At 34.8% G+C, this 23,770-nt stretch overlaps 1 long non-coding RNA gene across 1 annotated transcript; it reads left to right on the top strand.

Annotated features, from left to right (window-relative positions):
• Positions 1-4,957: 4,957 nt before the first annotated feature.
• On the top strand, positions 4,958-23,256 carry LOC149788413 (uncharacterized). Its single transcript, XR_016424403.1, has 4 exons — positions 4,958-5,116; positions 6,228-6,293; positions 15,561-15,722; positions 23,166-23,256. It is a non-coding gene; the product is annotated as an uncharacterized LOC149788413 (long non-coding RNA).
• Positions 23,257-23,770: the final 514 nt, after the last annotated feature.

Below are 23,770 nucleotides of genomic sequence, written 5' to 3'. Positions count from 1 at the left end.
ACCATAGGGTCGTAATATCTCTTACAGTCAGCTCTTAAAGCAGACTCTTAAGTCAAAAACACTCTATGCGAATGATTCCAATCGGTTATTTAATAATCCATGTTATTATTCAGGACTATTTTTTACCAGCACACGATATATTCCTAATCTACATAAAACGTGCTCAAAGCAGCAAACAAACGACTTCGAACAATTGCCCCTGGAAGTTAATACTATTATGATTAATCCCAAAGAATTTACCAAAAACAAAAGAGTCTTCTGCCTTCATTTACGAATGTTAAAATCAACTTTATTCGAAAATGTACATCACCGTACAGCACAAATCTATTTGAGTTATCCGTGCGATTTTGTCTATTTATCAGTTTTATAACCCAACCATTCAACAGTCACTGGGACACAACTGTTGCCCACCCTTGTGCTTAGTGAGAGGAAGTGTGCGGGGATGACTAGAGTTCTTCATTTATTAATCAAATGCACTAAACTAAATTTTCGTCATGTCAACTCACCTGTGAGAGACTATGAGTTTTCGACCCGTATTTTCTAACTCAAAATACAGTTCAACTTACCTCGTGTCTAGTAAAAATAAAATAATCCAACCCTTCTCATTGACCGACTTTTCTGAATCATAATTTCCCTTTATTGAAAACATACTACATTCCACCACCAAATTATATCACTCCAGTAGCAGCAAAGGTTCTTAAAGTTCAACATGGGCTCAGATATAAACATAATTCAAGCAAAGAAAAATATCTTCTTTCATATAATAAATGTTGCGAGGCGCGACACGAACTTCCAGTAAAGCTTTAGGCATCTTGGAGGACGCATTTTCATTCCAGTTGCAATGTCGGATAGCCTGATTTGAATTTTCTTTGTTTTGTAAAACAAATTTTGACAAAATGGATAGTACGAGATCGCATAGTTGCCACAGGAATATATTTGCTTTTACACACTAAGGGTTTCATACCAAGATAATACAACAACTGTGTGAGTGTGGCTTTGACGTCCATGTTCTCCTATTTTCAATGGCCTTAAAACAAACGTCTTTATCAACGGAACAGTACTCAAACACGCGAATACTAACTACACAAATTTCTTCTCTAATCACACAATGGCCACGCATCACGGAACTCTAATTTCATCCGGTCCTATCATTAAAATTTGTAAATACTATATCTTGTATGACGTCGGTTCCTGGAAATTGTTTCATTAATCAGGATGAGAAATATCCTCCCAACAATCGACTCCCATAATTAACAAATAATCAGTAAACTCTATTAAAGATGTAAACAGACACGTAAGTACAAATAGCACAGGAGAGAAAATATTATCATATAGGCTAGAGGAATTGTTTATTCGTCCTCTACTGAGATTCGAGCCCATTGTGCTCGAGCTACGACACCCATAGCCTTACCTGAACTACCAGCATAATCGCACGATTAAGCGCACATCTCCCTCCCCAAAGGATGAAATGATATGGTGGGTATATGCATTAGTTCGTACTAAACGATGTATTGATTAACGTCATCAAAATGTACACTGTCCAGGTAAATTTTTTACTTTCAGCCGTCAAAAGCTTTTTTAATGTGTCGATCGTAAAATATTAGAGAAATCTGGTGAAACAATCGAGGAAAAGGGTGTTTTGCTGTAAATGTTATAATATTTTAATTCTAATAAATATATTTAAATATACATTTTAAACAAACTCATAGAATTCAGTTTGTTACATGGTTCTGTTTTGGTTTCTTTTCTTCCTTTTTTCTTAATTCCATCCTTGTGCTATGGCAACCATTTATGTTGTGAAGGAGCTTGATAAATGACATCAAAAGTCGAGATCGAATTTGAGTTTACTTTTATGATTCCACCACTAAACAATCTTCACAGACCATGAAACTATTTAGCTATAAAGAATTCAAGCGCAAGAGATATTCTTTTCCATATTTTTTTTTTTTATATTCAATAAAACTCAGTCAGAATCCATTTTCCCACTAAACTGCTTGATTGACAGTTATTTAACTTCGATAGAGAAAACTGCCCTTTGCAGTCTCTTTTCCAGAACTTCTCTTAATATACACGGTTGTCTGTTACTTATTGATACCATCTCTGCCTAATGTTTGTAAACGGAAGAATCGAGTGCGTTGAGACAGATAACGTGTGGAAGTAATGGTAACCCTCAATCTTTTCCTGCTCCTTCGCTTGATTCTTGATTGTCCATTAATTGGGTCTGTCACAAAAGACATTATTCCTCGTCAAATTAGGACAAGCTTGAAGAATAAAATCAGTAACGTGTTCTCTGCGGATATGGCCGTTTTATGGAAGATGCAAATCCCTCTAAGCTTCCAGGACCATCCTATCAGAACGTTTGTGGATGGGATATGGAATTAATAAGAAGCCAGACGTTCAAGAATGAGCAAAGAACCCGTATTCACAAATCAGCAGTAAAATCGCTTTGTGACTCTTGAGAATATCAATATTTTAATATATTACAAATTCTACTGATATAGAGTATGACAAGTATGAAGTAATGTTGTCTACACTGATGTTAGAATGTTCCAAACACTCTGAATGTTCAGAGAAATTTAATTCCGATGAGATGAAAATACAAGACATTTCTCCAGAATTTAGCGCTTTTACATGCCCGTTTGGCGAAAGTCAATTAAAAAATGTACATTTAATATGACCAATCCATTGCAGAGATATATGAATGTGAATGTTGCCAAGAGAGCTATTGGTAGTTGCTGATCTAAATCTTTGATTTAACAATAAATTATTTTATTTGGTTACTTCAATTAGGAAGGACACAAATGTCGAAGTATTTAGTACTGAAATATATTAATGTCAACATTTTGTCTCTTATTGTCCCTATGGGTTGAGCGTTTAAATTTTAAAGCACAATTAAAAAGGAAAGGGTATTTGCCTCTTTCCACTTTACCTTTTATTACGTTTTTGATACTTTTGGTCGATCTACACAATGCAACGCCACCATTTGTTCCTTGGATTAGCGAATTACAGACTTAGAAATTCTTTAAATAAATATGGCGGTGAGAATTGTATATGCAGCGTATCCTGAACTAATTTATGTGATTTTATATATATATATATATATATATATATATATATATATATATATATATATATATATATATATATATATATATATATATATATATATATATATATATATATATATATATATATATATATATATCTGTGTGTGTGTGTGTGTGTTAATGACTCAGTTGCTAAAGGAACAAACAAGAGAGCATTTTCGACTCATGAGCCGCATCCACTCCCATTTAATTTCCATACTGTATAGTTATCGCATTCGGGTGCTGTAGGGCACAAGGCATTTACTTTCCATGGAAAAGAATGAAGAAATACAGATACGAAAGTAATTACCACTTTGCACTGACTTGCTTACAGAAATATACAAAATACAAATGTAATTACCACATCACACTGGCATGAGTACAGAAAGTAATAGGTGAAAAATGTTATTACCTCTTTGAGATGACACGTACGTACAGAAATGTATTTGATGCAAATGCTGCTGATTTTTATTTTAATTATAGTTGATGAAAATACATGAACCACTGTCGTCATATTCGATATCAGTAATCACTTCCGCATCTACCATCAAGAAGATGCAAGCCCTGTATCAGCCGGGGGGTACGTCAATACTTTCGCAAAATTGCGTGCGAGTGCAATCCAAAATTAATGTATGACAACTAATGCAGTTGCCCGGCCTTCTCGTGCCCCGAAAACCAAATAAGAGTTCACAATGCCGCCATTACGGATTTTTGAGATGGTGTATAACTTAATCAGAAATCTATTTTAGGAAGTATTGATATTAGATATGAAAACAATTTTGGCGTAAACAAGTGTTCAGTACAAAACGTGACATCGATTTATACCGAAATCAAAGCATCATGCGATTTTTCTTAACGGAGTAAATCTACAAAACACAAAGACATTAACTACACCAAAACACAAAGACATAAACTAGACCAAAACATAAAGACAGTAACTAGACCAAAACACAAAGACATTAACTAGACCACAACCCAAAGACATTAACTAGACCAAAACACAAAGACGTTAACTAGACAAAAGCATAAAGAAATTAACTTGACCAAAATAAAAGAAATTAACTAGACCGAAAGAAATAAACAATCCAAAACAAATCAAAGTCATATCACCATATAATCGCATTTCTTTAGTGCTAAATAGCAGTGGAATAAACAAGAGGCGCGTCTTTATTTTTATTTTTGAAAGCTACACAACAATATTATCAGTGTGTCCACTGATGCTTTTTGACTTTGCTTTTGCACTTTCTTGTAAAAATGTTGCGAATTATGAGAACGATTGAATTCAGCACCATAACCATAAAAGATATGAATCAGTTTCATATCCCTTTTTCCTTGCAGTAAAGAAGAGAGGCAAAATGTAACTAAAGATGATATGCCAAATCTTGTACCGCCAGTGTGACCAGAAGACGATTTTAAAAAAATGAAATCTATAGGCCATTATTTCAGTTTTACCTTTTTATTTGTTTTCTTTATAATTAATTTATTTGTATGTTGCACAGAAACGTTAACTCTTTAATACGACATTCAAAATGTTTTTCTTACATTTTATTTGTCAGACTTTTATGTGATTTATAAACAAATCACAAACGTTTTATGTTCATTTTGGAGTTAATTAGATCGATAAAACACTTTGGTGTTTGTAAATAGAGGAAACCGAATCGTTTTGAAATGTGCATTTTCAGTCTGTCTTTCATTGTAGCACGGAAAGTACCGATTCTTGAACTAAACTTTGGTACGACTTTTTAAAAAAAAAGTCGGCTTCATAGGTGGGGGCTTTATATTTACTTATTATCTATATTCGTGTCGGTGGCTTTCTATTTATTCTCTTCTACATATCTGTCTCACCTTTCATGCATTGACTTACCACATCAGATAAATATATCCACTGTGGAAACGACACTCCCTGGAGGGTATGTGCCTTATCAACGAGCTATCAAGTTTCAAACTCACCTCAATAGGAACTAATATCTAACCTGTGATTCGTACTTGTCTCATATTTAGAAGCAACAGTCTTCCAGCTTGCACAAGGCGTAAGTATAGACAATCTTGCTATAACGCTAATACGAATTCAGTGATCTAACTAACACCCAAACTGGAACTCCAGAGAGTACTTAAATATTAAGAGAATATCTCATTATAACGAACTATTGGTATGGACAAATAAATTCGCAAAAGCGAGGGACTTTTATACGTAAAAGTTTTCTCAACAAGATGATTGTCAATACGTTTCATTCCAGTAAACAAGCGACAATTTGGGCATCATAATTACACGTATTTCTTTCTTTACGGAATCGGTATACAAATGGCCTTGACTCGTTCTCACTGAGATTTTCAAGTCTAAGTCATCTCATTTTTCGACGGGCAGCGCCGGATCTAAATTTCGCCAACTTTGACCTCATATTCACTGGTAGGCTTATTTTAGAATAGTATTCCAAGGTCTAATCAGATTTGTTTATAAACATTTTTTTTTTATTTTTTTATTTTATTTACAACAATCGAAAGATTCCCAACAATACCAATAATGCTGCCAAAACCAACTTTCTATTCATTGTATAGGTGTATATGCCCAAACTGAATTTCTCTTTTGAAGAGATTGCATAAGCCAGTTATCACGAGATCGTCCTAAAACTAACATATGTTTGTTTATCTGTTTGTATGTTAATGCATGTATATAAGCACATATGTGGATAAGCTAGCAAAGTATCTAGAGTCGGCTGAATGGAAAATATTGCATATATTATTCTGATAAAGGATACCCACGTTACTTTCCAACATGTAAAAAATTTACTGAATGACCTCCCCTCAATTTTTAAACTATATAGCTGAGAAATAAATAAACATAAACAGGATTTTATTGTAGGTATTAAAAAACATTATTTTCAAACTAATGTTTTGCAGTTAAAATGGAATAATTGAGAAGATGTTAAATTACACTGTGCTTCCTTTTTTATGATAATAAAATTCCATTCGGCATTACTGACGCAGTGTCGACCTCAACTAAGCCGATCATACATTCTTGCCGTGTCTTGAGAGGAATGCCATTTTCAAAACAAAAATGGTGCAAAATCACCCGTAATACGCCAGTCTGATTTCTGTCTCGCGTTGTATTACCATTTTGTATTTAATTGTTTTCCATTTTAGATTGAAAAGAGGGAATGACGAAGTTTGCCATTGTCCTCTTTTGTTTGGCATCACTTATTTTTACCAGTAAGTAGTTTTTCTTGTTAATTTTTATGAGAAACAAAGATGTTTTTAGGTAAAGTTGTGACCTCGTCTGACCTTCTGGCAGGCTTGTGCACTAGATTAAACTTTGTACAAAATGGTGCATTCAGTATATGTTTCATCTCACCTTTATAACCCTGATTTCTTCGCTTTTAAACAAACACGTATCCGATGATGCACTTGTGACTTTCGCATTATGGAACTGGTCATGGGTGTACTGAATATGGTAAAACAGAAATTATCGGAAACATCTTTTCGTGGTACAACACCCCAAAAACTATGAACTATGTCCTCTCTCTCTCTCTCTCTCTCTCTCCACCCAATACTGAACTAGTCTTTCATCATATTATCTGACTCATTTCACAATAGGTGTAATTGCTATTTGCTATTCGTCATCTACTGAATGCCGCACGAGTACATCATTCTGTACACGTATAAATATCATTTCAATAATAGTCCAATAATAAATATGAAGACCTTTCGAGTTCAAAGTTAAATAACACTCTATTTAGTTGAGTATTATTGTTCGACACAATAGCGACATGCGACGTTAAAATGGTAATACGCTTATATCAAATAACGGGAATGTGACAAAAAGACGATGGTAACATTGTTAGGAGTAGCTGACCTACGCTGTGTACACATTTAGGGCGACTGATGGGAATTTAATATAGGAACATGTATGGTTGAAAGTCTATAGAGACGGGAATTTAACATTGAGGGTGCATTATTAAATTGTTATGAACTGTTGACCTCAATTGGTTACTTCATAGAAGTTGCTAATCCCAATATTTCTAGAGCTGTACAGAAAATAAAATGACGCAGTAGGTTTCCATTTGATAACACAACGCCGCTTCCCCCTTGTAAATGTAATGTTAAAATTTGTATATGCTGTCCAACACCAACGTTCTTAGTACTGTTTAAATTGCACAAATACTAACCAACATATACTCGTTAATACACCTTCTTGATATACTATCAAACACCAACATTTTACGTACAATCCAACACACGACATTTATTATCCAGCACGCCATTTGTACTGACCAAAACCGCACCTATACCACCAACACGTTGCAATATAGCGATCAACACTCATTCGTCTACTATAAAATATCTCGAATTATACCGTCAACATGCCGTGTGAGGTGACCATTATCGTGTGTGTGTGTGTGTGTGTGTGTGTAATGGGTAATATCCATTCGTCTACTATTCAAGACCCCATATTATACTATCAACATGTTGTGTATCGTGACCAATAACTCCATATGCATTATCCTACACGCCGTGTGGAGTGACCAAACCCGAGTCATATAATATCTAACGAACAGACGCAGAAAAATGTATGAAAAAATATTGGACTGAACTAAAAGTGCTACTAAAATCCGATAAGCATACGGAGGTTTGGGGAAACAAAAAAAAGTTACAGAAATTAAAAATTATGCATATATAATCAAAATATCACACGACTTATCCAACACATACTCAACAACGGATTCGTGAAGGAAAACATCCCTTTAGAAAGAAACATTCAACGATCGAGAGTGTGAATATGACAGAGGATGTTAAAAAAGAGCTTTTCTTTTTATTTTGAAACAAACGAGCCAACATCAACATTGCTAACAAGAAGGGAGACTTAGAGATAGTTCCATCCTCTTTCTTATGCAAATACTAAACTTTAAACATATATGCATTGACAAAGTTGACAATGTTCTGGAGTCCGGGTTTTAGTTAGTATCGTGTCATTTTGCCATCGATGAACTCGTTTTCATCGTTTCTATAGCAATCACGTCCCAAACAAGTCACGTTATGTTCTAATATGAATCCAAGACGGTGTTGATGAATGAAATGCACACTGTATTTTCCATACACTATCGAATCTGATCCTCGTAGTCTCCAATTATTTAACTGAGTAGGTACACTATTTCTTCTCATAAATTCGATGATATCGTCTTCCAGAGAAGGTAAGCTATAAGAATCAAAGTCTTCCACACTGTGATCATGGGAAGATTGACGCCTATCCATTGGGTTCCTGGATGATCATTCTCGTCCATGTCGATTGATATAAGCTTGAACGATGTTAGGTTTCTATGAGAAAGTTCATCTTCAGCACCCATCTGCTGATTCAAGGAAGCTGTGTACGAACTGTTAGAAAGAAAAGTTTCCAAGTATTCATTATATTCACACTTGACATTTTCCTTAAAATGTCCGTCCAGTAAGTCAATTAACAGGAAGTCTCTGCACGATGTTACACGAATTCTTCGATTCGTTTTGTCTCCAGAAAGAGTTTTGGAGTTGGAATTGTCACTCAGGTCTTTATATCAATCTTTCATACTGTTGTCGTCTGAGGAAAGAGTTCATGCATCTACCAGATACTATTCAAGCTGTCCTACTGGATTCATGATCCAATAATTGTTTTATTGCTTCAGACTAGGACGATACATTTGACACCAACAACAATATGCTCTTGTCCGGACTGTGATTTCAGCCATGTGACCATAAAAAGCAAGACTATGTGTTGATCTTTTTCTGGTATTACTGGCATAGTTCCTGTACTTTATGTGTTAAATTGTGGTCTGTGACAAATGTTCCTCTGGAAACAAAATATTACCTTCGCCTATGTCCATAGCGTTCAGCCTTTATTCAAACTCAAACTGTATTGTCAAATTCTGTTTACATAATAACTTGCACCGTGATGCTCACCAGAGCTAGTGCAAACTGAAGTTCTTCTCGCAGTTGTCCGATTTTATAGAGTGGAAATGTTCTTTATTGCTGCCTTTGTTTGAAGTGAAATCAAATCGCCACAAAGCATTTCCCCCTGAATAAGCATCGTAAGATATGCTATGACAACTGTTGCTTCCTAATTTTCACGTGTCATCAAACAGAGTAAAGAAAGATCTCAAGTACTTTTCTTGGCAAAGTTAGCTTCAAAAGTCTGGTACACCCCTAACCTTCTTGGATGACTTCTATCTTGGATACGTGCGGTTTTGATCAGTACAAATGGCGTGCTGGCTAATCTCAAAATCATTTTGATCAACAGCTTTGTGAAGGGCCGTATTGCTGACGACTTCAATTAAAAGACCCATTGTCATTTAACGTTAGAAAACATTATGTTCGAGCTTGGATCTGAGCCCAGAGGCAATGGTGTAGAGGTTTCAACATCCACTCATTATTGAGGATACTTGGCTGTCGTTGTGCTCAAAGTGTAATTGGTGTATTATTCTACTCTAGATGATAATTCATCACTTTGCACGTATAGTTTTACTTCTTCGATGCTCGTTTTGTAATCGGTAGTATCAGCCATAAATAGAACACAGTACTACTTCGACTCAGTCTCAGATGTACATGCACACGATTCATCAAATGCGTGTGTTGCAGACACATCTCGAAGTGTAAAAGACATGTTGTTTCTAAACTTCGTCCTTGTTTTGTTTTCTTTCGGTGGTCGTTAAATCCAACATTGTGCGAAACGTAATCCACAGTAAACTTTAAGTCGCTGACTTGTCCAGTGTGTCAGGTTTCCATACTACTCAGACATCCAGACGTTTATTCTTTCGTTCTTGTAGCTGCTCCCGCGTTTGTTAGTCAAAAATAAATTAACTTCACTGAACAACGAATGCATGAAGTTGTTGACGGGAGCAAATCTGGCATCGGAGCCTGGATAGCTCTTTTCATTTTAAGGACTTTGAATATCAGGTACACATATAGGTTTGTTCTTTGATTTTATATTCAATAGAATCTGAATTGGTCAAAGACGTCACTGGATGAAATTCTATCCACTGAATTTCTTGCATCGTCATCATCGTAGGCGACATGGCAGGCAGATCAGGTTCTTGTTTAAAACATTTTCTAGAATCAGTGGTACAGCATTTTTCTTTACGCTTTAGTAACCAGCATCGTCCAATTTTCTGACTGGATTTCATTCATTGTCTGCTCCTGTCAATGTGATGTGAAGGAACTCGACTTCTCTCCCTGTCTTGCCTTTTGGCTATTTTCTTCTTTCATCAAGGCTTCATTAGGATTTGCTGGTCAATGTTTACTTTTTGTAGATGACTATTGTTTAGACATAGACGCCCAGCCAATATGGTATTTTTAAATAGGGGTCATAACGAGAAAGCGTGAATTCGAAATTTATATAACTTTAATTTAGTTTAAGCTCCACAGTTAAACATACTGCAATTGCACATTACAGCTGTGGAACACAATACAATCTAAAGCGAATTGGTATTGTAGACCATGTGCAATAAATTAATGAATTAATATATTGACAATCCTGCTCAAAAGATTTTTAGACCAGTTATAATCAGGCGGCATTATTTCATGACTAAAAGTTACTACACCTATCACAACTATGAAGAGAATGAGAGAAGCGGAAACAAAATAGTAAATGTACATTTTATTAGCCATGATAATTGAACAATACAACGAAAAATAGTGTCTAAGCATGCAACACTGAACGTACATCAAGTAAAGAATGAAATCCAACCTATTGGCTAACTACTGAAATCCTAGATGCTATGAAAACACGAGACCAATTTAGCAGCTATTGGAATCCATGCACAATATAAAGTATGGAGAACTAAAATAACAAATATGATTAAAAAAGCTATATAAAAACACACTTATTATCAATCATTGCTTGAAAGCGAAACAAAACGAGCAACACAAACTCTATTTGGAAAGTTTTCAATGAGTTAACTGGAAGAACACACGGAAAATCTAAAACACACTGAAATGTTATTATAATTTCGACTACGTTTCTAAATGAAATAATATTCTCCTGACTGCACTGAATTGACCCAATAAATACAGTCCATAGTAAACAGAAAAACAGAATTGAGTTGCATCAGCAGGAAAACAAAATTCATCAATTCCAGACCACCTGGAAAAATTATTTTTCAAAGCGCACTCATGCTATAAATTCAATTTTAAGTAGACTAAAACGATAATGTTTTTATTTTACTAATGTCAAGCGTGCGACAAGGTTCAAAGATCGCTGGGAGGTGCGATATGCGCATTAATATTGATACTGAGTATTGATGAATTTACGGTTATGTCTTTGTTTTGAAATACAGCATAAATTTAAGTGATTTGACTCTTGTACTGCATTCCTTTATTATTAAGCCTTGGGTAGAAAACGAAATGAATATATAATAAAACGGGTACCGCAAATTGTATGGGAAAATATGAACACGATTTTTGGAATTAATACTTCACTCCCAAGGTCGCGTAGTATTACTATAAAAATAACTCGTTTATTTTTTCCCCATACAAATGCAGTAACTTACAAATTATTTTTTCGGACCTCTAGACTGTTGATCGTTAATTTAGAAAGTATTCCTTTTATTCTAGGTCTTATTTTGTAATTTTCTCTACTGTAAAAATACTACATTTTAGACAAATCCTTTTGTTGTTTACCTGTGAAGGTTTTGGATTTACTTTCGTTTATCCATCAGGTTTTGTAATAGATACAAATTTAAATATCATGCGTGTTTTAACCACGTCATGTTCTACTGCGTTGTTTTTCCACAACTGTTCCATCCAGAAAGTTTCCCTTACACGTATCTATATAAATTATGCTTCCTCTATTATTTTAACAGCATAATGTTTTCAAATGGTTCCCAATATTAAGCGATTCAGCATTTCCTTTCAATTTGACTAGTACTTACTTTATACTGTTGATTCTTTTCGTCTTCAAAATCTTTTCAACTATGGACATATCATCTTGTTTGTTCTTCAAAGATAACGTTTGTTCGAAAAACATATTATCTATCTCATCTCTCTGTAAGTCTTCCAGTTTCTAAATGTCTGGATAGTCTAAAATTAATTTGCTGTTATGACATATATTCTTAGTAAATTTAGGAATATATCACTTATCAATTGCTTTGCAATTTTAAATTCTGATTGATTCACTGATTGTGTACTTACGCATTCAGTCTAAATCGGTGTAACATCTGTTGAATTGTGAGTATTATTGTATCCCTCAATTAGCTTATGTAAAGCGACAACCCATGTTTGATTCCGTTTATAGTCAACATCCTGTCTTTAGGGTCATATGCAGTCCTTAACATTGATAATGGAAAAGAACACTAAACTTTATTTCCTTAGGTTTTCTTTCTGAATTATTCCTGTACAAGCATCGAATATATCACTTCCCTTTTTGTCTTATTTTTTGGAGAAAATATATCACTGTCTACTCTATCTATACATATTGCTGTCTTTTGCACATGATTGAATGTTAGCTTTGTCCGGCTGTATTCGTCTTTCACGTGACTAGCATAAATGCTTTCTATCTTTCTTGTCCAATATGCTAGCAAATTATATAGGTAACCATTCATTTTAAAATGCAGTGTATTTGTTTGCTTTTTGTCCAGTTTGATTTTGTACCCAGAATTGATTTATATTTGCAAAATCAACAACACTTTCTGGACCTAAATAGAGTCGCTTTAAATAATATTCTTTGTTAGAAAGTCATTGCAACGAAATAACAAATCCAAAGAACGCCTGACAAATTGCATACAGATGTTATCAGCAAGCCAACGGGAAGATCGTCAAAAGCAGGTACCTTTATTTCAGCACTTTGTAAATTAAAAAAAAAATGAATTACGTGTTTTAGAGGTTAAGTTGCGGAGACCAAATTTGTGAGACTTGTAGGCCAGACAGCAGTATGCAGTACATGTGTCGGGACGGACATGGGTTGATTAAAGTATGATGGAGTCAACAAAAGTGTTAACGGAAATCAGTTTCATTGCAAAAATCTTAGATTCATTAAAGGATAACAGAAGAAACAAAATTAAAGAAAGTCTCTACTGAATCTTTAATGATATCGTCTTGTATGTAATGCCTAAAGCTTTGAGGCATTCTAAGATTATCATCCTACCTTTGAGTGAGCAAGAACAGAATGCACAGATATTACCAAATGGTAGGATGACAGTGTAGCTGCATACAAATTTCCTAATGCTGGACAAGACAAGAGGAAGGATGATCCTATGTACGAAACCAGAACATTCCACGAACAAAGAGTTCAGATCCGTTAATACAATTACAACGGTCATTTCCCTGGAATGAAATCTGGTTTGGCTGGTTTATGGTCCTGTTTCCGTTTTCTTCACGAACGAATATATTTTCTACTTAATCGCTCGCAATAAAAAAACATAAAAATAAAAACAGTTCTTCATTAAAGTGCGAAAAAATGGTACTGTGCATATTTTTACAGATATTTCCCTTCTAAATGAAGAAACTTATTACCAATTTGACAGAGCTCTTTGATACTGTCGCGGTATTGTCTATTCAAATGTCATTCTATCCACGCTAAACAAAATTAAAGGCATTCCACAAAAGTTATGATTCCATAAAACTGTAATATTTAGCAAATGTAATGTTTTGCACTGGACTTTAATTTGACGAAGAAATTTTATACATTTTCTTTTCTTAAATTTTTTTATATAATTATTTGACACGACATTGGTTTGGACGGTAATAATTCACACATTGTCATGTTAGAATACCATTAGCCTTAGTTACTAGGTATCCATGCCTGATTATGCATCGCATGATGCTAAAATTTGGTAAAGAAAGCGGGAGTATGGGGCATGAGATTATACATCGTCTTTCCTGGCTTCCAAACCCAACACATTACTCAGACGGATTGAATTTTTTAAACCGGAGGTGGGCAAACTTTCCAGTGCAAGTGCCGCATACACAAATTTAAACCATGGAAAACAAATTATTGGCAGAGAATGCGGCATGAAAGCAGACCAGATTACTTTGATTTCTGTCCAGTAATGTGTGTGTTTATATATATATATATATATATATATATATATATATATATATATATATATATATATATATATATATATATATATATATATATATATATATATATGTTTATATATATATGTTTATATATATATATATATATATATATATATATATATATATATATATATATATATATATATATATATATATATATATATATGTGTGTGTGTATGTGTGTGTGTGTTGATGTCGGATTTATAATCATTTGACAACAACGTTTTTCTTAACTTTCCTGTTGTTGGGTTTTGTTGTTGTTCTTACTGTTTCTTTTCCCCGTTGACGGATACAGTTAACCACCTGACGCGTGTACATCAAGTTGACGGATACGGTTACCACCTGAAGCATGTACAACAAGTTGACGGATACGGTTACCACCTAAAACATGTACAACAAGTTGACGGATACGGTTACCATCTGACGCATATAAAACAAGTTGACGGATACGGTTACCACCTGAAGCATGTACAACAAGGTGACGGATACGGTTACCACCTGAAGCATGTGCAACAAGTTGACTGATACGGTTACCACTTGACGCATGTACAACAAGTTCACGGATACGGTTACCACCTGAAGCATGTACAACAAGTTGACGGATACGGTTAACAACTGACGCATGTACACAAATTGACGGATACGGTTACCACCTGAAGCATGTCAAACAAGTTGACGGATACGGTTACCACCTGACGCATTTAAAACAAGTTGACGGATACGGTTATCGTCACAATTATCATTCCTCTATATTTTGTTAAGAACTTTAAAATAAATGTTAGCAAGTTGATATATGTTTACACCTGAGAACTAAGAGAAAGATATTAACGAGAGCCAAATATGTGAAACTATAACATTTTAAACATAATACACATTTTTATTGACTTTAATTTTCAGCATTTTATGAGAAATATTCTAAAACCTTATATTACAAAACCACACACACACACACACACACACACACACATTGAGCGAGCTGGTAAACAATACCAGATATCATGTTATATAGGTTTGCTCCCGTTTAGGCCAATTGTTTGACACACCTTGAAGAACGTAAACTACGCATGTAGAAAATAAAAGAGAAATAGCGAAAGACAATTCAACAATTGTATATTTCACTTTTAATTAGAATTTTCGGGATTAATTGGTTATCACTTTGCACGCGATATCAAATAATGAGCATTAGGACTCAAACTGCAATCGTATGACACCCACTGAAGTACCATATGAGTAAGGAGTCACAACTCCTTTACGTGAATAGCACTGGTATACTTGCACTTTAAGGCCTGTTTAAGTTTTTATAGCCCTGATTTTCTCTCCTGAAGTTAAGGCTTTACAAATAAGCAGATTTATAAAATCTATCAGTATACCGAAACGGTTTCGTTGTATGAAACGGATACTTAAATATCAGTAAATCATGACAACTTTTTTCAGCTACCTGCGAGGATTATCGATGTCCGATTAACTTTTTTGGAGGTCCGGCAAAACACGAGAACGGCTCGTTGATCGACTGTGGTAAGGGAGAGCACTGTCCAAGGTGGCACTTCTGCAGTGGACCTCACCAAGACGGCATGAGTGTGTGCTGTCATATTATTGGTACGAAGAGGACCTTCTTCTCTTACAACCCAACTTAATTAAATTTTTGATCAAGGCTAAGACATCGCTTTATAGGGACCAAATAAATCTATTTCAGAGAGAGAGAGAGAGAGAGAGAGAGAGAGAATTGAAGGGTGTACAAAAAATCTCATTGTTCTGGTATTTCAAGTCCATCTTGTCACTATATAAAGGATTTTGTACCAGTAAAGGACAAAAGTGTTGCTTAAGTACAGTTCCTGAATACATATAACTTTTTATATACCTGCAAGGGACAAGGTGGTGTTTCAGTCAAGTTCTCTAAAGCAGTTTATTAGCACTTTATTAATATGCTGGGAGTTTATTTTGAAAGAACTTTATTAATATGCTGGGAGTTTATTTTGAAAAAATGCATTACTTTCTGAGCGAGTTTAATGCGTGCGTCATCAGGTCATGTTTTAGGAGTTCTTGTACAAATATTTTCACTTCAAATCGTTTTGTCAGACCCCAAAACCTAGGGTTTCTTATTCGACAAATTTGTGAGGGGTTCAGCAATTATGGAATTGTTTTAGGAAAATGTCTGTAAATATCTATCCATACACAAGGATAGCAGCATTTGACTTTTAATGACATGCACTGTGAATTTCGGAGGAAGCCATGACCTTAACTTCTGTATATTTAACTTGATCGTGTATAAACAAAATGTCCAGAAAATGTACTACAAAGTCGACAAAACTCACTTTTATCAAAATTAATTATCAAATTTGCATCACCGATTCGCTCAAATAATGTCTGAATAGTTTCCAAGTGATCTTTCCAGCTATCATTGTAGATGATGACGACATCGACATGTAGCGTCACGATTATCTCGACCAGATCTAACCATGTTCATCAAACGCTGGAATGTTGATGGAGATTGCTTCATAACAAACAGCGTCAATTTATATTGATAAAGTCCATCAATATTTGCAGTTGCCGATGTTTATTTTGCTCTTTTAAGTGAAATTTACCAAAATCCGTTCCAAAGGTTAAACTTAGTGACATTTTTCAGCATTTTAAAATTTTTCAATGCAGTCATCTATTCTTGGCAATGGAAAGGAATCTGTTTTGGTGAATATGTTGCGGTTTCTATAGTCCGTACACATCCGAAATGTATTATATGGTTTAGGCCAAAAAATATGTGGTGAACTCCAGTTATTTGTACTTGGTTCAATGTAATCATTCTCCAGTACATACTGAATTTCATTTTTCAAATATTCCTGCTTTAAAGGATTCGACCTTTATGGATGTTGTTTCACTGGTGTAGAATCTACAGTTTCACCGTCATGGTAGATTTCATTTGTTCGTGTCAGAAAATCAGGAAAGAAATGTGTTCATATTCACATAATAGCTGTTTTTGTTTACTCGTTTCTTGTGGTTATAAATGTGAAAGACTCTGCCCCAGATTGTTCAATGTTTCTCGGTTCCGAAGACAGGTTAAATAAAAATCACAAATGTCAGATTATATTCCAGTGTTTACATCCTTACGGTGTGGGCCAGGTACAGCTAAATTTACCTTATGTTTATCTGGGCAATCTCTGCCAAAATATTCGTTTTATATATTTATATGACAAAGTTTTTTCTGCTTCCAAATCCCATGAGTCTTAATACTTTCTGTTAAATTGAATATGGACGTTGCAATTTAGCCCAACAAGGAGTTTGAGCTATGCGAAAGAGAGATAGAGCTCTATCGCCAGGATGAAAACTCCTTTCCTTTGTAGCCATGTCTACCTTCATTTCATTTTTGACTGAGTAAAATAAAGGTTAATTCTTGCTACTTCACATGTCTTTGACAACTTATATTTGAAATCAGATGCATAGTCGAGAACATTAATTTCTGCATTTTCATTTGAAAGATGTTTCTCTTTTAATAACGTCAGTGGTCCAAAAGCTCGTTCAAAAGGACTAAAACCTAAATATTCTTGAAGCGAGTTTCTCAGAGTTAGCGAATCATAGCAAATGAACACGTACGTCCCAATCATTTCCTGTATTAAATCAATAAGGCTGAATCATATTCTTTAAAGTTTGATGAAATCTTTCCAAAGCCCTTGACGTTCAGAGTGATAGGCATATGATTAAAACTGTTGGAGCCTTAATTCAAATTTACTGGAAAACTCTAGACCTTACGTATGACTCTTGTTCAGGCTGGATATGTTTGGAAAGGCCAGCAAGTGTAAAACAGAACTCTATCAAAGCTTTTACTGTGGTTTTAGTTTTAAAATTATTAAATGGAATTCTCTCTGGAAATATTGTAGACGCACAAACTAAGGTCAGCAAGTTGCCTGACTTGTTTTTATGTAAGGAACCGACACAATCTACCGTTATTCTACTAAATGATTTGTCAAATGCAGGAATAGGTTGTAGACGAGCCCTTGGTATCTTCTGATTGGGTTTTATAACGTTGGACGAGTCTGACTATAGCGACAGGATTGAGAATTATCACTTTCAATTTTCGGCTAATAAAATGATTATTAAAGATCTTGTGATACGTTTTGCTGACTGCTAAGTGACCGGCCAAGGGTTTTTCTTTGGCTAGACTAAGAATTTCTAGTTGATATGACTTTGCAGCAACACTCTGATAGCTTTCTGGCCACTAATCACCATCAGGTACTTTAAATGATCTCCTAAATTTCATAAGGACCTCATTTCCACAAAATAATAAACTTTGACTTGTGTGGCTCCAAGTTTATCTAATATAATTCTGAAACAAACAGGAGATCTCAGGATCTTGTTCATGTTCGACAATGAGGTATTGTCGTTTGTTACCCTGATGAGAAGAGAAGGAATGAGTAGTAAAAAGATTAACACTGCGCTCAATACACCTTGATTTATCCATACCAGGAGAAACATCATCAATAAATGCATGAGTATAAGAAATAATGTCCTGATCAACATCATTCTCGAGAGCTCTTTTTATCATAGCTCTGGTAACTGCACAAGCTGCGTGTAAATCAATCATTTAAATCTCAACAAGATCAAATCAACCTTTTGATCCAAACAAAGCTTGTCAGTTACATGCGGATTAACCACAAAATTACCTCCACCTAGGTTACTGCCTGGCGTTAAAGGAATACCCTCGATAAGTAAACTATTTAATGCTCCGTTAGTCACGGGTCCTGAGACTAAAACCGATGACAAATATACACAATGTAGCGGAACGCAACGGTAGCCTAAGTGGTCAGAGCGTCCACCTCCGATGCGAAAGATCACTGTTTCGAACCCAGAACGAGTCAAGTTATATAAATTTTACTAGCTGCTGCTTCGCTTGGCGCTGAGTATTAAGAGGTGAATGTTAGGACTGGCTGGCATGCTGTCAAGATAATGAGACAGGGTAGGACATCATGCTCGTGTCTGCATATGAATTGTCACACTGCAGATGTCGTTGCGACATGACTGAATAATTTTTAAAGCTACGTTAAAAATCCAAATAACACACACACACACACACACTGGATAGGAACATTAACAAGGGCGCACTCGTCTCCTTGAATCAGAACACTTTTACTAGAAGAATATTTAACAAACAAAGGCAAATTACCAGTTAATAAAAGACTACGAGAAGCAACTGTTTCTATTATCATATTAATATGAATTTGCTTGAAAGAATTATCAATAAGTTATATAGAACCTTTGGACACGAATGGTTCATAAGTCTCCAAATTAAAATAAGACTGGGGATGTTTTATCCAATCAATGTATTGTTTCAATGCATGGCCGTGGCATTGTCCTTTTAAAAACAAGAGCATTTTTAATAGCTCTGACTTCATAATGTTGCTTTTTCACACTGTATCAATCAGAAATAATGTGCTCTTCCTTGATTGATGTTTGGAAGTACATGTATGAAACTGACATGATATGTTTTCCAAATAACAGCTAAATTAAAGCCTTAATAACAAATGAAACTTTTGAGTCAAGGCATAATCATCAACTTTGGAGCAGAACTTTCCAAAGTTTGTAAATTTCGCTCATCAAAATATGCCCTGACATCATGCCAACAAGTACATCTTTTAATAGCAAAGTCAAACGCTCTCTTGACCATTTCAAGTTTTCAGCAATTTTTTCAAAGTGAGGAAAGTATTGAGCTACTTCCTTTTGTTTAAAAAGCTCTCTCTCCCTCCCCTCCTCTCTCTCCCTCCCCCTCACTCTCTCTCTATCTTTGTATATGCCCCCCGTACCTAGTCGTCTCTCCATTTTGTTCTGAAGCAGAGGCTGATGTACCAAGATGTGGGTCAAAGATTTTCTTCCAAAAGATTCTAAGTATATCAGTAAAGGGTAAACCGTAAACTCAAGTATCAATAAATAATATTCTTTAAAAAAAATGATAAAAGTCCGGTAGGCCATACCTTCTACCCACAATCACGGTCAAAGGTCAAGCACACGAAAAAAAACAACTAAATATACATGACATGATTCAAATGTAAAACGTCCATGCTTGATGAAGTATGTGTATGGAATTGCACGCGACAGATTCTTCATGGTAGAACATCTTTTTCATAGAAAAGAACGTAATCGCCCAATAAATAAATAAATCACCCAGATATACAACCTGTAATGTAAGTTAATATGGCCGTTTATAAAATTTCTCTTTTAAAGCCTATTGATGTCGGCTTGATTATTAAATTTGGGAAGTAAACGCATCTGTCATTGACAGTAAACAGCAATTCTTCATACCCATTTCACTTTATTTCAAGTTTCTTGCAAAACTGAGATTTCACAGTACGGAAAATCAATAGAACTAACTAAATAGTGTAAAATCTTCCTTGTAGTTTAGAAGCTTTAAATATATTGGATAATATCATGTCCTGATTCGACAACAACAAACTGATTAGAAAATTGCAATACATGCAATTCAGTGTTTTATTAAAACGTTAATTGAACTGATTTTCTTTTTTTATAAAAATCTGAAAACTATTTCTTGATAAATTTGGGGATTAATGTATTAAAAGGAACTTAGACTTCACTGACAAATAATGTACAGTCTATGAGTAAACATACCATATAATGTTATGGTAGATGTCAGTTAATTGTTTACAACATGTATATATTTAAAATGAACAAAATTATTATCTGAGATAGGACAACAACATCATTAACTGTAATTTGATTCACGCAGATAAGATGTGCAATTTTTTCGAAGCACGATGAATGAAGTTACCAAAAAAAAAAAAATACAGATTGGAAAGAATAAACCGAAATTGCAAAGATTTCAGATTGGAAAGAATAAACGTGAAAATTCTAAAAAAAAATAACTTTTCGTCTTTTATTGCAGAAACGAAAACTTAAAGATTATTTCAGTGTAAAAGAATTCCATTAAATATGGTACCATGGGTCTTCGTAAATCATTATTTTATCTAAAGAGTTAATCTGTCTTTATGCACTCTTCGAACATTCAATTCCAGTTTTGATGTTAGTGTTGATTAAGCTTTGCCGAATTCGATAATATTTCATTGTTGGCGAAAATGACACACATATTAATGTTAATAGCTGTTTATAAAACTGTAGATTGCACTGGCAACACTTCATATCAGAAATTCTTTATGAACTTCATCATCGATGTGTATGTGTTTTTTTTTTCTCCTTTCAGTATTAACTGTCAATGTGGACCTGAATTATCGTTGCTATGAGAAATTAGGATCAATTAGGAAAATATTTTGGAGGAGTTCCATAACGAAACACAATGTATAATGAAGCAAGTTGTTTTATCTTGGAAATGAGAGACTACGACAGTGTGCTTTATTGATTGCCACAAAACCGACCCACGAGTTGACGCATGGATTGAATTCTGAATATATAAAAAATCTATTTGAGCAGAAACGTTCGATTAGGTTGGGTTTATTATATTTAGACTTGTTTTAAGTTTAAACATGCAAGCGAATTTCATTTTAGTTGGAATCAAATTCTTACAGGTAAATTCGGGTGCGAATATAGCTCAACCTGTACTTTTTATCCCCAGTCAACTCCATTAATGCGAATATAGCTCATCCTGTACTCATTTTCCCCAGTTAACTCCATTAATGCGAATATACCTCAGCCTGTACTCATTTTCCCCAGTCAACTCCATTAATGCGAATATAGCTCAGCCTGTACTTTTTATCCCCAGTCAGCTCCATTAATGCGAATATAGCTCAGCCTGTACTTTTTACCCCCAGTCAACTCCATTAATGCGAATATAGCTCAGCCTGTACTAATTTTCCCCAGTTAACTCCATTAATGCGAATATAGCTCAGCCTGTACTCATTTTCCCCAGTTAACTCCATTAATGCGAATATAGTTCTGCCTGTACTCATTTTCCCCAGTTAACTCAATTAATGCGAATATAGCTCAGCCTGTACTTTTTACCCCCAGTCAACTCCATTAATGCGAATATAGCTCAGCCGGTACTCATTTTCCCCAGTTAACTCCATTAATGCGAATATAGTTCTGCCTGTACTCATTTTCCCCGGTTAACTCAGTGCGAATAATCATAGTTTTGAACTCTCATAAGTGTTTGTTGGAAGTTATTTTGTAACAAAAGATAAAAAGTCCTCAACAATAAAAGTTGATCCACACTCGCGATGAATGCCAATTCAACGTCTATAGGTAAACAAACAAGTTCCTCTTCAATGAAATGCATTCATTTTTGCATACAAAATGCTCTTTAGTAAAAGAGATGTTCAGTCGATATGGCTGACATACGATAACCTTGCAGTGTTGATGTACCACACAAATTATAGACAGTCTTAACGTAATGGAACTTAACTATTGTTGGTGTAAAAGTATAGTCAAATATATGACGGGCTTGTACAGTTTAAGATGTTGCAAATGTGAATTCAATAATAAATTTTAACTAGAACTAATGGAAATTTGTCAAAGTTAGTGGCGAAATAAAAAGGACACAGTTAATAATTAATGAGGGGACCACGAGTGGCCGAGTGGTCTAAAGCGCTCACCGTTACGGATTACTGCTATCACCTCTGTCTGCGTGGGTTCGAGTCTCGGGCTCGGTCACTGTGGGTATGTGAGAAAACTTGCCGGCAGCTTTTCGTAGGTCGGTGGGTCTTTCCGAGGTTTTCCCGGGTTCTTCCTCCACCATTTATGCTGGCCGCCATGTATAGCCTATCTTGTGCTGAAAAATGGCGTTAAACACTGTAACAACAATTGATGAAAATAGAGTATACTGTCAATGCATTGGTGATATATTTTTCTACACTTATTTTTCCGGGCAAGCTATAACCCATGGCTGAATAATGGTATGAAGTCTTTTATTCAATATTTTGAGGGTGGTGGGTGGGTGGGGTGGGATTGGGTGGCAGAAACTTGAAAAAGAAACATTATTTCTGCATATGTGCTTATAATAGAAATTACGCATATAATCAATTGTATTGAATTTCACTTCCAATAAATGACTTAATCTTTTTTATCAAGCATGCTTTTTTTTTTAATTTCCAGGACCATAGGCAGTGGCTGCTTCGATGACGGATGAAGTAACACGCTCACTTAAATCCTGAAGAAGTCATAAATTAAATTTATTAAAATGGAACACTGGTATGTTTTTGTTCTTGTAACAATTTGTCACTTATTATAGTTGAGAAAGATTTGCAAAGAGCAAGAAGTGCCACCGCTAAAGAGCTACGCAAGGACATGAGTCAATCTTTCCAATTAATCAGACTGACACTAAATAAACCATCGCGCTAAATCAAATCCATATCACTGCATAGGTTTAACTAATGGTCTTTTTCGACAAATGTTTTATTTGAGCATGGCAGGAATTGAAATTGGTAGCACGATGGTAGTAATACGTGTTATCTTACGTATTTAGCCTCGAATAAACAGTAACACAAGAAAGGGTGAAAACAACAAGCTTTAAAAAAAATATAAAAATTTATTTCCCTGGAAAAATTCTGTAAAAATGAAAAAATATGAACTTACAGTTTTAAGAACCAAATCCAAAAACAATCCAAGAATAATCCACGAATAAATTTTAGAAGTCCTAATAATAAAATGTTCTAATGATTTCAAAATGCAAGACGGAAGACGATGACGTATGCTGTAAC

Source organism: Sinohyriopsis cumingii, chromosome 11, assembly GCF_028554795.1.
Source record: "Sinohyriopsis cumingii isolate HCF-2022 chromosome 11, ASM2855479v2, whole genome shotgun sequence".
Lineage (NCBI taxonomy): Eukaryota > Metazoa > Mollusca > Bivalvia > Unionida > Unionidae > Sinohyriopsis > Sinohyriopsis cumingii.
The sequence above is the reverse complement of the archived record's forward strand: the minus strand, read 5'-3'. Positions and strand labels throughout refer to the sequence as shown.